Raw genomic sequence first — 14,152 nt, forward strand, 5'->3', positions numbered from 1 at the left:
AATTCCGACTCCGGGGCTCTGCGAGATGCGAGACCGACCGGTGGATATGGGCGTTGATTGTGAAAAAGGTTAGTTTGACGTCAGTTGTACTTTGTTAAAACGAAAAGGATGGTGAAATTTTGCTTCATTGGATTGATTTTCAGTAATCAATGAGTTTTGAGCGTATGTTCATCCTATTGAGCAGTCTTTAACTTGTGTGCTTCTTTCTCATCAAGGAAATCAACGATCCGTAGGATAAAATGTTAGGTGAAATTGAACATACAATTTTTATCTTAGAGGTTGAAGAACAATAAAATGTACAGAAAATTTAGATTTCTGTAATCTTTTAATGAGTCGACAATCTGGAAGGAGCATGAATCGATGACAAAGAACGTCATCTAAGAGTTGTATGCTTATTTAGTGGTAAGGGAAACCTCGATTTAGTGTACCCTCGATTATACAAACTCTCGCTTTTATGTACATTTTTAAAATGATAAACTTTTCAATGTCCAATCAGTTTAACCTTTCAGGACGTGCGCCATCAAGTAACCGAAACTGCACCGCGTTCGCGCTGTATACGCCGAGCGAGGTTTTTTTTGGTAGTGTTATACTTTTTACAGGCACGGTAAAGGCTGGGTATGCTGCGCAATTCAGATTCCATTGTGATCCACTAGCCTCTGCCCAGCAACTCCTATCCCTACCTCCACGCGGTACCGGCCGGAAACTATGAGCAACCTTAGGGAAGATCGGGTAACCAACCCCGGTGGGAACTTTGGTCGTAGGCTGACAAGGAAAGGGGGGGTTTGCTTCGGCAAACCTGAGCGTCTGTTCTCCAGGAGGAGCGGCTCACAACAGCGTCTGATCCCCATGTTAGGGGCGGCTGATTTACGTCCGAGTGCCAGGGAAGGACTCTAAGCTCAACTGTGCACTATGGTCCTCCGGAAAGTAGGGAGTTGGTGTCAGGCCCTACGAGCCAGCCGTAAAAAACCATTGTAACGGAAAATCAGAAACAGAATAATACGAACCGAGACCAATGGCAACGACCCCAGCGAATAAAAAGGACTTGCGATTGGAAACTCGGTACGTGGAACTGCCGATCTCTCAACTTCATTGGGAGCACCCGCATACTCGCCGATCTACTGAAGGACCGCGGGTTCGGCATCGTAGCGCTGCAGGAGGTGTGTTGGACAGGATCCATGGTGCGAACGTTTAGAGATAATCATACCATCTACCAGAGCTGCGGCAACACACGCGAGCTGGGAACAGCTTTCATCGTGATGGGTGAGATGCAGATGCGCGTGATTGGTTGGTGGCCGATCAACGAAAGAATGTGCAGGTTGAGGATCGAGGGCCGATTCTTCAACTTCAGCATAATAAACGTGCACAGCCCACACTCCGGAAGTACTGATGATGACAAGGACGCATTTTACGCGCAGCTCGAACGCGAGTACAATCGCTGCCCAAGCCACGACGTCAAGATCATAATAGGAGATTTGAACGCTCAGGTAGGCCAGGAGGAGGAATTCAGACCGACGATTGGTAAGTTCAGCGCCCACCAGCAAACGAAAGAAAATGGCCTACGACTCATTGATTTCGCCGCCTCCAAAAATATGGCCATACGTAGCACCTTTTTCCAACACAGCCTCCCTTATCGTTACACCTGGAGATCACCACAGCAGACGGAATCTCAAATCGACCACGTTCTGATTGACGGACGGCACTTCTCCGACATTATCGACGTCAGGACCTATCGTGGCGCCAACATCGACTCCGACCACTATCTGGTGATGGTCAAACCGGATGTCGCCTCAGCATACGCGCAGAACCTCGAAGCCGCGTTGCCAGACGAGGGTGAGCTCGATGAGGCCCCCCTAGAGGACTGCTGGAGTACAGTGAAAGCAGCCATCAACGACGCAGCCGAGAGCACCATCGGGTACGTGGAACGGAATCGACGGAACGAATGGTTCGACGAAGAGTGCAGAACGGTTTTGGAGGAGAAGAACGCAGCGAGGGCGGTAATGCTGCAGCAAGGGACTCGACAGAACGTGGAACGTTACAAACAGAAGCGGAAACAGCAGACCTGCCTCCTTCGGGAGAAAAAGCGCCACCTGGAAGAAGCGGAGTGTGAAGAAATGGAACTGCTGTGCCGTTCCCAAGAAACACGGAAGTTCTATCAGAAGCTGAACGCATCCCACAACGGCTTCGTGCCGCGAGCCGAAATATGCAGAGATAAAGACGGAGGCCTCTTGACGGACGGACGTGAGGTGATCGAAAGGTGGAAGCAGCACTTCGATCAGCACCTGAACGGCGTGGAGAACGTAGGCACGGGAGCCCACGGCAACGGAAGGAACGACGACGCCAGTGCAGCGGAGGACGGAAATAAACCAACTCCCACGCTGAGGGAAGTTAAGGATGCCATTCACCAGCTCAAAACCAACAAAGCAGCTGGTAGGGATGGTATCGCAGCTGAACTCATCAAGATGGGCCCAGAAAAGTTGGCCACCTGTCTGCATCGGCTGATAGTCAGGATCTGGGAAACCGAACAGCTACCGGAGGAGTGGAAGGAAGGGGTAATCTGCCCCATTCACAAGAAAGGCGACCATTTGGAATGTGAGAACTTCAGGGCGATCACTATTTTGAATACTGCCTACAAAGTGCTATCCCAGATCATCTTCCGTCGTCTGTCACCTAAAACGAATGAGTTCGTGGAAAGTTATCAAGCCGGCTTCATTGACTGCCGGTCGACAACGGACCAGATCTTTACCGTACGGCAAATCCTCCAGAAATGCCGTGAATACCAGGTCCCAACGCACCACCTGTTCATCGACTTCAAAGCGGCATACGATAGTATTGACCGCGCAGAGCTATGGAGAATCATGGACGAAAACGGCTTTCCTGGGAAGCTGACTAGACTGATTAAAGCAACGATGGACGGTGTGCAAAACTGTGTAAGGGTTTCGGGTGAACTATCCAGTTCATTCGTATCTCGCCGGGGACTGCGACAAGGTGACGGACTCTCATGTCTACTCTTCAACATCGCGCTGTGTGCAATAGTGGAAGAATTGTTTGAATCCGTTGACCCGTTTCCGAGCCTATTCGTAACATACAAACACCATTCCATTTTTATTTATATAGAAGATAGATCATTCCTGGAGGAATCCATAGACAAATTCTTAGAGATACGTTTGAAGGAAATCCTGGAGGAATTTCTTAAAAAAAAAAAAATACGTTGAGGAATATCCGGTGGATTTTCTGATGAAATATGTGTGAAATTCTACAGGAATCTCTGCAAGAATTTCTCCCAGCCTTTCCGTAAGAATTTTTATAAGAATCTCTGAAAGAAACCGTAGAAAAATGTCTGAAGTCCTTAATCCTCGAAGGATTTTGTAAGACTATTTTAAGAAATCCTTGGAGCAATTCCTGCAAGAGAAATATCTAAAGGAATATGAAGAAAGTTTGAGAATTTCCCTCATAATCTCTTGTAGAATTTCCAAAGAAATCCTTGGAGACATTTCTCAAGAAAGCTTGTGAGAAAGTTTTGAAGGTGTTCTGAGTTTCTGATTCTTAATGTATCCGTGCATCATAATTAAAAAAAAAAAACGAGAATCATGGAGTAATTTTGAGAAAATTTATGGATGGTTCTCTAGATAAATGCTTTGAAAAATATTTTTAAGCAAGTCGCAGAAAATTCCCGATCCATTCCGATTTCATATTTTAGAAGAGTTCCTAGAGGAATATCTAAAGAAATCTCAGGAAGATTTTCTGACAGAAACTCAGATTAAAAAATATCTCTGGAGCAGTTTCTTAAACAAACTTCGGAGAAAGTTTTGGAATAAATCCCTAAGAGATCGTTTGAGAGAATTCCCGAAGGATCTGTAGTAGGCTGAGATCACAATTGTTATTATAGTAGGCTAATCTAGGAATCAGGAAATAAACGTGATTTGTGAATATAGTAAACAACCGAACTACACGCTCTTCTACATTAACGACGAGAATAAAAGCTCATTTTCCGCGATTAAGATATCTGTGTTAAAAAAATAGTGCATTGTATTTTAAAACAGCAGAACTTTTGAGAAATGAAGTGCATGTAAAGTGTTAAGAAGTAACTATAAAGCAGGACTGTTGAAAGAGTGTATTCATTACAAAGACAAGGAAATTGCGTCGTCGATGAAAGCTCTGTGGCAATATAGTGAGATTTGTCTTTTGGATGGTAAACGCCTGCAGAATCAACTAACTGTGACAAGAGATCTTGTTCGAATAGAAAATTTTGCAGTAAGAAGAAAGATATAGAGTGATCTAAAAAACCAACAGAAAAGGAAAAATAAGGAGCTATTGACCAAAGTTGGGAGGTAAGAAAAGCCATATTCGCGTATAAGGAACTCCCATGGGAATTCCTGTGAGAAATGTTACAAGATTTAATTTGCTCATTGGAAAAAAAATCAGTGCACTGATGTAATTTATCACGAAAGCCTGGTTGAAATGTTGTTTTGATAATTTCTTGTTTGCTGCTGACAGGAATAGTCGTTTAGCAACGGGACGGTAAATGGTATAGCTGCTTTGTTAATAAGATTTAACATTTGAAATAAAATGGCTTTGTTCTGTGGATCAACTCATTTGTTATATTGTGTTCATTTTTTAGATATATGAAACAAACCTATTTTAAAATGTTCGTTAACGATTTTGATACAATATGGACATAAATTTGAATATTATATCGGTTTTACCATTATATAGTTATCTCAATTATTTGTTATTACCTGTGTTAGAAAAGATTATTCTACCATCAAAAAGGCTTTCACCAAATGATATTTTGAATTTTTATCATTTATTGAGCAATTTTTTATCTTCTTAAATTACGTTGACCTGATGGCAAAATAATTGATACAAGTTTGTAAATTTGTAATTTGTTAATTGTTTGTTCGCAGTGAACATCAATTTTAAGCGTCCATTTCATCAATTATGGTTACTGTATCTTCAATATAACCTAAAAAAAATCCAGAAAAAAACGAAAATAATAGGGTGAATCTCTAAAGGATTTTCTTAAAAAACTCCTGGAGGAATTTCTGCAGAAAGTCATATGCAACTCTTTGTGAAATCCTTTGGAGGAATCCCTAGTGAAATTATAGGAGAAATTGTTAGTAGCTGTGGGAATTTCTGACGAAATCATAGGAAGAATTTCCAAAGTTACCCCAGTACAAATTTTGAAGGAATTTTTGAAACATTTTAGTCTAGTCTAGTCTAGTCTACTCATACACAGCCATTCATTGAAAGAATCCTGGAAAATGATAGAATCGACTACTTCTACTATTTGTCTTGTCATCATCGCATCAGAGATGTATTACAAGTATTGAAGCGGCCAGGCCTACTGTGCAGCGTTATTGAATACAATTGAACAGAACTATGGAACGGCGACATCTCGTCAGCCGCTCCGTATCGTATGTGTAATAAATGTGAAGCAAAAACGTTTTGAGTGACGTTGATAAGAAAGTTAATGTCACTCCGTTAGAGCTACTCTTCTTCCTGGGATGGGACAAAGGTATTTATGTCCTGGCTCGAAAGCCTAGGTTTAAGCGCCATTGCTCGCCCTCTGAAACGAGAAGAAAATATAACGATCCCTTCCCCGACTGGATTAAATACCCTGTATTAGGCCGATGCAAATATTATTTTTCTTTTATGTCCGAGACCTCTCATCAGGTACGAGGGGGGGGACAAAAATAAATAAGGAACAAACGAAAAAAAAACTATTGAAAAGTTGGAATTTTTACCAACTATTGAAAAAATATGTTTCAACTATTGAAAAATAGTTGCTTGTAAAAAAATTGTCTATTGAAAATGGAGTCATGAGACGCCATGTTTTTTTTTTCGCCCCTTCAATATTTTGAGATTTTTGAAGGGGGGGGTGACATAAAACAAATTAAATATTTGCATCGGCCTTATTAACCGACAAACTACTTAGAACCATAACTGCGAGTCTATTATGGAATCGATAAAAGTTTCCACAATTTTATCTGAAATTTAGACAGTATTTTGTTATAAATATTTGGTAGGAATTCTCATATAGAGACAGCTACACCTAAATGGTATGGTATGGTATAGGTGCGTTGATCGATTAGAAAATTCACTTTTTACTGTACAATATTCTACTTTGCGAATCGATTTTATGGATGAAAATTCTTCAGTAGGTGTCGTATCAACATGCAGGGTACAATATCAACATCAAAAATATTGTGGTTTCATTAAATGGCTTGTTGCTCTTGATATTCGATTCGCGGCAGTATACAACACAATAATTTTAGCAAGGTGTACTTCAAGGTATATCGCAGCGATAACAATCTTGGATCAAAAAACCATTACCTTACAATCCTTACAAGCAAAATCATTATACCCACTCATTTCATGCGGTTTAAACAGCAAAAAAGGAATTTTTGAAACATTTTAAGACAAAAAATTTGGAATCGTTTCTAAAGGCACCACTGAAAGTCTTATTAAAGGAATCTCTGGATAAATTTCTGAATAGATGTCTAAACAAATTTCTGAAGGAATTTCTGAACGAACTTTTGAAATTATTCCTGGAGGAATTTCTGCTTAAACTCATGGATATATATTTTTTTATATGGAGGAATTTCAGAAATGATTTGTGAAAAATCATGAAGAAATTGGTGAAGCAATTCATGCCAAATTTCTTTGCGATACTTCTGGAGGAACACATGGAAGATTTTCTGAAATAATCTGTAACATGATGATTGGATTTGGGAAGTTTTCTTCAGAGACCGTCGAAATAGAGTTGAAAATTCAGGGTTCACTTACTTTTTAACACCGAAGGATTGGAAAAAAAGGCGACCGTACAGAAAGAAAGTTTTGCAAATACAGCACAACCAGTAGCCACGCTCTATCAAGTGCTTGTCATAATCTCTAAAATTTATGAAGCAGTTGACAAGGACGCATTTTACGCGAAGCTCGAACGTGAGTACGATCGCTGCCCAAGCCACGACGTCAAGATCATCATAGGAGAGGAGATTTAAACGCTCAGGTAGGCCAGGAGGAGGAATTCAGATCGACGATTGGTAAGTTTAGCGCCCAGCAGCAGACGAACGAAAACGGCCTACGACTCATTGATTTCGCCGCCTCCAAAAATATGGCTATACGTAGCATCTTTTTCTAACACAGCCTTCCTTATCGTTACACCTGGAGATCACCACAGCAGACGGAATCTTAAATCGACCACGTTCTGATTGACGGACGGCACTTCTTTGACATTATCGACGTCAGGACCTATCGTGGCGCCAACATCGACTCCGACCACTATCTGGTGATGGTCAAACTGCACCCAAAACTCATCACGTCATCAACAATGTACGGTACCGGCGACCACCACGGTACAATCTAAAGCGATTGAAATAACCGGATGTCGCCTCAGCATACGCGCAGAATCTCGAGGCCGCGTTGCCAGACGAGGGCGAGCTTGATGAGGTCCCTCTAGAGGACTGCTGGAGTACAGTGAAAGAAGCCATCAACGACGTAGCTGATAGCACCATCGGGTACGTGGAACGGAATCGACAGAACGAATGGTTCGACGAAGAGTGCAGAACGGTTTTGGCGGAGAAGAACGCAGCGAGGGCGGTAATGCTGCAGCAAGGGACCCGACAGAACGTGGAGCGTTACAAACAGAAGCGGAAACAGCAGACCCGCCTCTTTCGGGAGAAAAAGCGCCGCCTGGAAGAAGCGGAGTGTGATGAAATGGACTTGCTGTGCCGATCCCAAGAAACACGAAAGTTCTATCAGAAGCTTAACGCATCCCGCAACGGCTTCGTGCCGCGAGCCGAAATGTGCAGGGATAAAGACGGAGGCCTCTTGACGGACGGACGTGAGGTGATCGAAAGGTGGAAGCAGCACTTCGATCAGCACCTAAACGGCGTGGAGCACGTAGGCACGGAAGCCCACGGCAACGGAAGAAACGACGACACCAGTGCAGCGGAGGACGGAAATGAACCAACTCTCACGCTGAGGGAAGTTAAGGATGCAATTAACCAGCTCAAAACTAACAAAGCAGCTGATAAGGATGGTATCGCAGCTGAACTCATCAAGATGGGCCCAGAAAAGTTGTCCACCTGTCTGCATCGGCTGATAGTCAGGATCTGGGAAACCGAACAGCTACCGGAGGAGTGGGAGGAAGGGGTAATCTGCCCCATACACAAGAAAGGCGACCATTTGGAATGTGAGAACTTCACTGCGATCACCATTTCGAATGCTGCCTACAAAGTGCTATCCCAGATCATCTTCCGTCGTCTGTCACCTGAAACGAATGAGTTCGTGGGAAGTTATCAAGCCGGCTTCATCGACGACCGGTCGACAACGGACCAGATCTTTACCGTACAGCAAATCCTCCAGAAATGCCGTGAATACCAGGTCCCAACACATCACCTGTTCATCGACTTTAAAGCGGCATACGACAGTATCGACCGCGCAGAGCTATAGGGAATCATGGACGAAAACGGCTTTCCTGGGAAGCTAACTAGACTGATTAAAGCAACGATGGACGGTGTGCAAAACTGCGTAAGGGTTTCGGGTGATCTATCCAGTTCATTCGAATCTCGCCGGGGACTGCGACAAGGTGATGGACTCTCATGCCTACTCTTCAACTCGCTCTAGAAGGTGTGATGCGACGAGCCGGGCTCAACAGCCGGGGAATGATTTTTTACAAACTCCGGTCAATTTGTGTGCTTTGCGGCCGACATGGACATTATTGCAAGAACATTTGGAACGGTGGCAGAGCTGTACACCCGCCTGAAACGCGAAGCAGCAAAGGTCGGACTGGTGGTGAATGCCTCAAAAACAAAGTACATGCTGGTAGGCGGATCCGAAAACGACCGTAATGTTACGATAGACGGGGATACTTTCGAGGTGGTGGAGGAATTCGTCTACCTTGGATCCTTACTGACGGCTGACAACAACGTGATCCGGGAAATTCGGAGGTGCATCATCAGCGGAAGTCGGGCCTAATACGAGCTCCAGAAGAAACTGCGGTCGAAAAAGATTCACCCACGTACCAAATGCACCATGTACAAAACGCTAATAAGACCGGTGGTCCTCTATACGGGCACGAGGCATGAATCATGCTCGAGGAGGACCTGCAAGCACTCGGAGTTTTCGAGCGACGCGTGCTAAGGACGATCTTCGGCGGCGTGCAGGAGAATGGTGTGTGGCGGAGAAGGGTGAGCCACGAGCTCGCTGTACTTTACGGCGAACCCATCATCCAGAAGGTGGCCAAAGCCGGAAGGATACGGTGGGCAGGGCATGTTGAAAGAATGCCGGACAACAACCCTGCAAAGCTGGTGTTTGCAATTGATCCGGTTGGCACCAAGAAGGCGTGGAGTATTGTGGCGTACTATTGTTGATTATATCTTGTTTTAAATGTGATGTTGAACAAATAAATGTATGTATGTCACATGATAATGATTATGTATCTTCGGAATCTAAATCTCGAAATTGGTTCCCGGGGTTTGGTTCAAAAATTACCAGCAGTATTTCAAGCAATATAATAACTTCCTGGCATGATTAACAGCCATAGAGCTGAACATGTGGGCTTGTGGGCTTCGTGGCCGTGCGGTTAGCGGAACCAGTCGTTTAGGCGTATTGTGTGTGCCACGGAGTGAGGGCTCGATTCCCGCTCCAGTCGGAGGAAATTTTTCTTCAAACGAAAAATCCTTCACTGGTCCACTAGGTGTTCCGTATTGTCCGTTGCCTAATGTTAGTGATTGTTTAGTCTGTGCAACCTCTTGTTGAAGACGGTGTAGTGTCTTTTTAACATAAAGCTTGGACCATGCTCTAGATCTAGAAGGATCTGCAACCATGCGGAGTGCTCAGCGATCCCAGTATCTGGAAAGTAGACATAGGCTCATAAGATACATTGGGCTTGACTTGTTAGGAAAATAATGGACGGCAGCTCTGCAAAGCTGAAGTTTGCGGCGAATTCGGTTAGAACGAAACGCGAGAAGCACAGCTCCATTTCTTTCCTTGCAACCTTAACATAAGTCACCGACAATCAGACAAAATTTCGGTTACAGTTCAGCAATTCTAGAACCGTGTTCATACTATAGTTTTACCGAATTCTCGCCAGGATATTACCATGCAAAAGTATGCCATTATTACGCCACTCCACTACTACTGTGTTGTCCCAATGGTTCTAATTGTTTGTCGGTACATTCCAATTTTTGTCCTAAGTTCGGGGGAAAACTCCGCCAAACACGCCATCATTTCCATTCATTATTATCATACCAGTTGCTATTGCGTGCGCGAGAACAGAAACAGAACCACATAGTTGTAACTTGTGTAGTGGGATTGTGGTACACTTACCTACTGTTGTTGTAATAATTACCATTAGTAGCGGTCGGTTTGGTTCCCTTACCCTGTTCTGCATGCCTACCTGCCTGCAGCACATTGACTCGAAAACTGAAAGAAAGTCATAAAATCAGTGTCACTTTGACTTTCGTTCGAGACTTTGGGCGCTCTCTGACTCTTCATTTTGGCTAGACGTACACATTGCGATCGTAAGGGGAATCAGTACAAACTGCATCTCTGGAGTTTCTGGGGAATGATTTTTTACCACTATAACTGTACTTTCACTGGTAGATGACATTAATTGACAAACGCTTTAATAAACACCATGTTTTGAATTGAGTTTCTCACTTCAGGCGCATTTTATACTTTTCCTTATACCTACTCTTTAACCACCCACCTCTGTGGTGACTGACTATTTCGGTATTCGATTATCATAAATTATGCTTAATTATGTAATATATATTTGTAATGTCCTACTATAAGTTTCAGCCGGTGCACGCTTTCCGGAGTTTTTGTTTCGCTTGAACGGTTCTACCTAGCACCAGGCAGAGGGGCTGCCGCGGGCAGGTACGTACGCATGGTTGACCCAGTTCGAATTTCACTTGCTCCTTTTCTGGATTGTGCGTTGTGGCGCTGCTGAAACTGATGGCATTCCCGGCAAAGGCATTGATTTTTCATGTTCAAGGTTCCCCTCCTTCGATGGAATAGGAAAGATTAATTAGTTCAATTTGAATTTCAATTTATGAAAAAAAGAATTCGGTTGACGAATCATTGTGGTTTGCCCGTTCGAGCTTGATGAATGTTCCCAAAAAGCATCTGTTTTACTTTGAGCATGTACGTTCCCAAGAGGGCGGTGACGATAGACTACGATGATATTTCTCCAAGAATATTTCGTGGGATTCATCCATGACTTCCTCTTGGTATTCCCCCAAGAATTCGGCTATAAAAATGGTAGTGAAACACTGCTGCAGAAATTACCCCTTGATACTGTTTTTCCTAGCTCCTCCAACATTTTGCATTTAAATTTCTCACCTGAAGATTCTAACCATGGAAGAACATTATGATTTACTTGCAAAGCAGCTCGAACACATAAATGGGGTGCCCCTTTTTAGCCCTTTTTCTTGATACGACTGTGCTTGATACGACTGTGGCTGCTATTTTTCTAGCAAAATAAGTGTTGGCGGTTTTCATTGACAAAAGAATATTATGATTACTTGTTATATATATACTGCTGAAATATGAGCATTTTAAATAGTGTAACACTGTTTTTAAGGAGGTGCCCTCCTTTGCATAGTGTTTTTTATCATCTTTTTCTGTAACGTTTTCTTTTTCTGGCAGCGAAATAGCAAGACATTTCTGTCTAGCAGAGACTACAGTCACTCCCAAGTAACATTATTTAGTCAAATTCTTAGAATCAGCATAAAACCAAAATAAAAGGCTTTATGACGATTTTTAAAACCTCTACAAGACTAATTGGCTATCGAAATATTACTTGGTCTATATATACAGTCTGACGAATTAAAAATCCTAAAGAACTATCAACTGGAGTATATACTGCCAACACTAAAAAAATCAAGCTTTAGAAAGACTGTGTTTTCAGAACCCTTTTTTCTATAGGAATACAATACTTGATATTTGATGGGCTACAACTCGTAGCGGTAGGTCTACGCCGAATGCAATATCCGCCTCCACTGGTCTCGGTCCTGGGCAAATCGTTCCCAGTCGTCCTGAACGTGTAGTCCTTAGGCCCTCCTCAATTACGGCCTTCCACGAAGCCGAAGATCCCTTCCTGATTATCTGCTAAATATGATTTTAGCTTGTCGTTCCTTCGGCATACAAGCGACGTGCCCTGCCCACCGCAGCTCGCTGCACTTTACGTTCGAAGGCTCTCCGATCAACTTCATTCAAAATTCGCATTTCATGACCGTATAAGGCAACCGGAAGAATTGGAGTCTAGTCCAATGCTAGTTTTGTCTTCATTTGCAGCCTACGGGACTTCATCTGGTTTCGATGACCGAAAGAGGCTCCATTTGCAGTTGCAACACGTCTTCTCACCTCACCAATCGCATAAGGATGCAAGCTGTAAATCGTATAACGTATTATTTTAAGTCAATATCGCATATATGTACGGCTGAGTACAATTTTCATCGCATATGGTATTATTTTTTGAACTTATTGCAATGTATCTTATAAAATCATATAAGAGTGCTAATTAACTTTTATTATGTACGACTACATTGTAGAAGACGATATTCTAATGTTTTAATGCGACGAACTTTGCTCATTTGCAAAAGCGTTCGAGCGAACTCGCAAAGTGCCAATTTAATTCTCATAATTGCGTACTGTGATGGTTATACGACTTTGCTTGGTACTTTTCATATTGTGTCCATTTATCTCGCATTGGTGTACAAACTGAATCGCATAAAAGTAAAAATAAACTCATTAAAATGTGCATATAAACTCGCATAAGCTAGAATCGTTAACGTTGGCATATTGCAATGTGATACGTGATAACAATGAAAGAGGTGTTCTGGGAGTGCCAAAAAGCTTCGAAAAAGTGAGCATTCACCACTGTTACCAACTGGCATCACTGGCCCCTTGATCTTTTCGGCAGGCCCTTTGACAGCTGTCATTAGGGAGAAGCTTGTCAAAATCTATTGTCGCATTGACAAGCAGCGGAAAGAAACGTGCAAGGTGAAATTGGATTTGCTAAACCTATTAAAACTAAATTTGTTGAACTTAATCTAAAATTTGTATTGTAGCTAAAATTTGGATTCAAGATTATCGTTAAATTGAACTACACATAAAACTAAAACTATTGTATCACAAATATATCACAGTAAGTTGTTCCTTAAAACTAGTTACATCGACTTAACCTAGAATTATAACACAGATTGTGACAAACACACCAACTACACAAAGGACAAAACGTTGAGGCAAAAGCGAAGAACTAAAACGCTCGAAACCGAAAATTGTGAGTATTATAAGGCATGGTAGAATTGTGAATACAACAAATATATTTCCAGCTAAAAGCTGTTTTCGCACTGTGGTAGTTTGGTACTCATCAAGTAGGCTGATGACAGGAGTTCAATTCAGGACCACTCCAACTGTCAAGAAGCAAGCACGGAACCCACCACAAATGGCAGACGAGGATCGGATCTTACTGGATTTCAATGAAGATGAAGAATAATTCGAAGATTCTTTAAACGAAAGCCCTTCGCCCGGCCCAAGAACTAATGAATCGGCCGGGTTTCAGTACCATGGAGATGTCGAAGAAAAATGAAAATCAAACGAAGCGATCAAATCTAAAGTGGCAGACCACCTCAAGATGCACGAGAAACAAAATAAAGTCCTTCACGGACAACCGGCTGGTTGGTCCGGTGAAGGCATGACTAATAAAGTCCTTCGCGGACAACCGGCTGGTTGGTCCGGTGAAGGCACGACTAATAAAGTCCTTCACGGACAACCGGCTGGTTGGTCCGGTGAAGGCATGACTAATAAAGTCCTTCGCGGACAACCGGCTGGTTGGTCCGGTGAAGGCATGACTAATAAAGTCCTTCACGGACAACCGGCTGGTTGGTCCGGTGAAGGCACGACTAATAAAGTCCTTCACGGACAACCGGCTGGTTGGTCCGGTGAAGGCATGACTAATAAAGTCCTTCGCGGACAACCGGCTGGTTGGTCCGGTGAAGGCATGACTAATAAAGTCCTTCACGGACAACCGGCTGGTTGGTCCGGTGAAGGCATGACTAATAAAGTCCTTCGCGGACAACCGGCTGGTTGGTCCGGTGAAGGCATGACTAATAAAGTCCTTCACGGACAACCGGCTGGTTGG

At 43.0% G+C, this 14,152-nt stretch overlaps 1 protein-coding gene across 1 annotated transcript in view; it reads left to right on the plus strand.

Moving 5' to 3' along the window:
• Positions 1 to 14,152, plus strand: part of LOC134285723 (GATA-binding factor C-like) — a 663,267-nt gene that overhangs the window by 231,799 nt on the left and 417,316 nt on the right. The gene's annotated exons all lie outside the window — the stretch shown is intronic.

The sequence above is a fragment of the Aedes albopictus genome, chromosome 1 (genome assembly GCF_035046485.1).
Source record: "Aedes albopictus strain Foshan chromosome 1, AalbF5, whole genome shotgun sequence".
In the NCBI taxonomy this organism is placed as follows: Eukaryota; Metazoa; Arthropoda; class Insecta; order Diptera; family Culicidae; genus Aedes; species Aedes albopictus.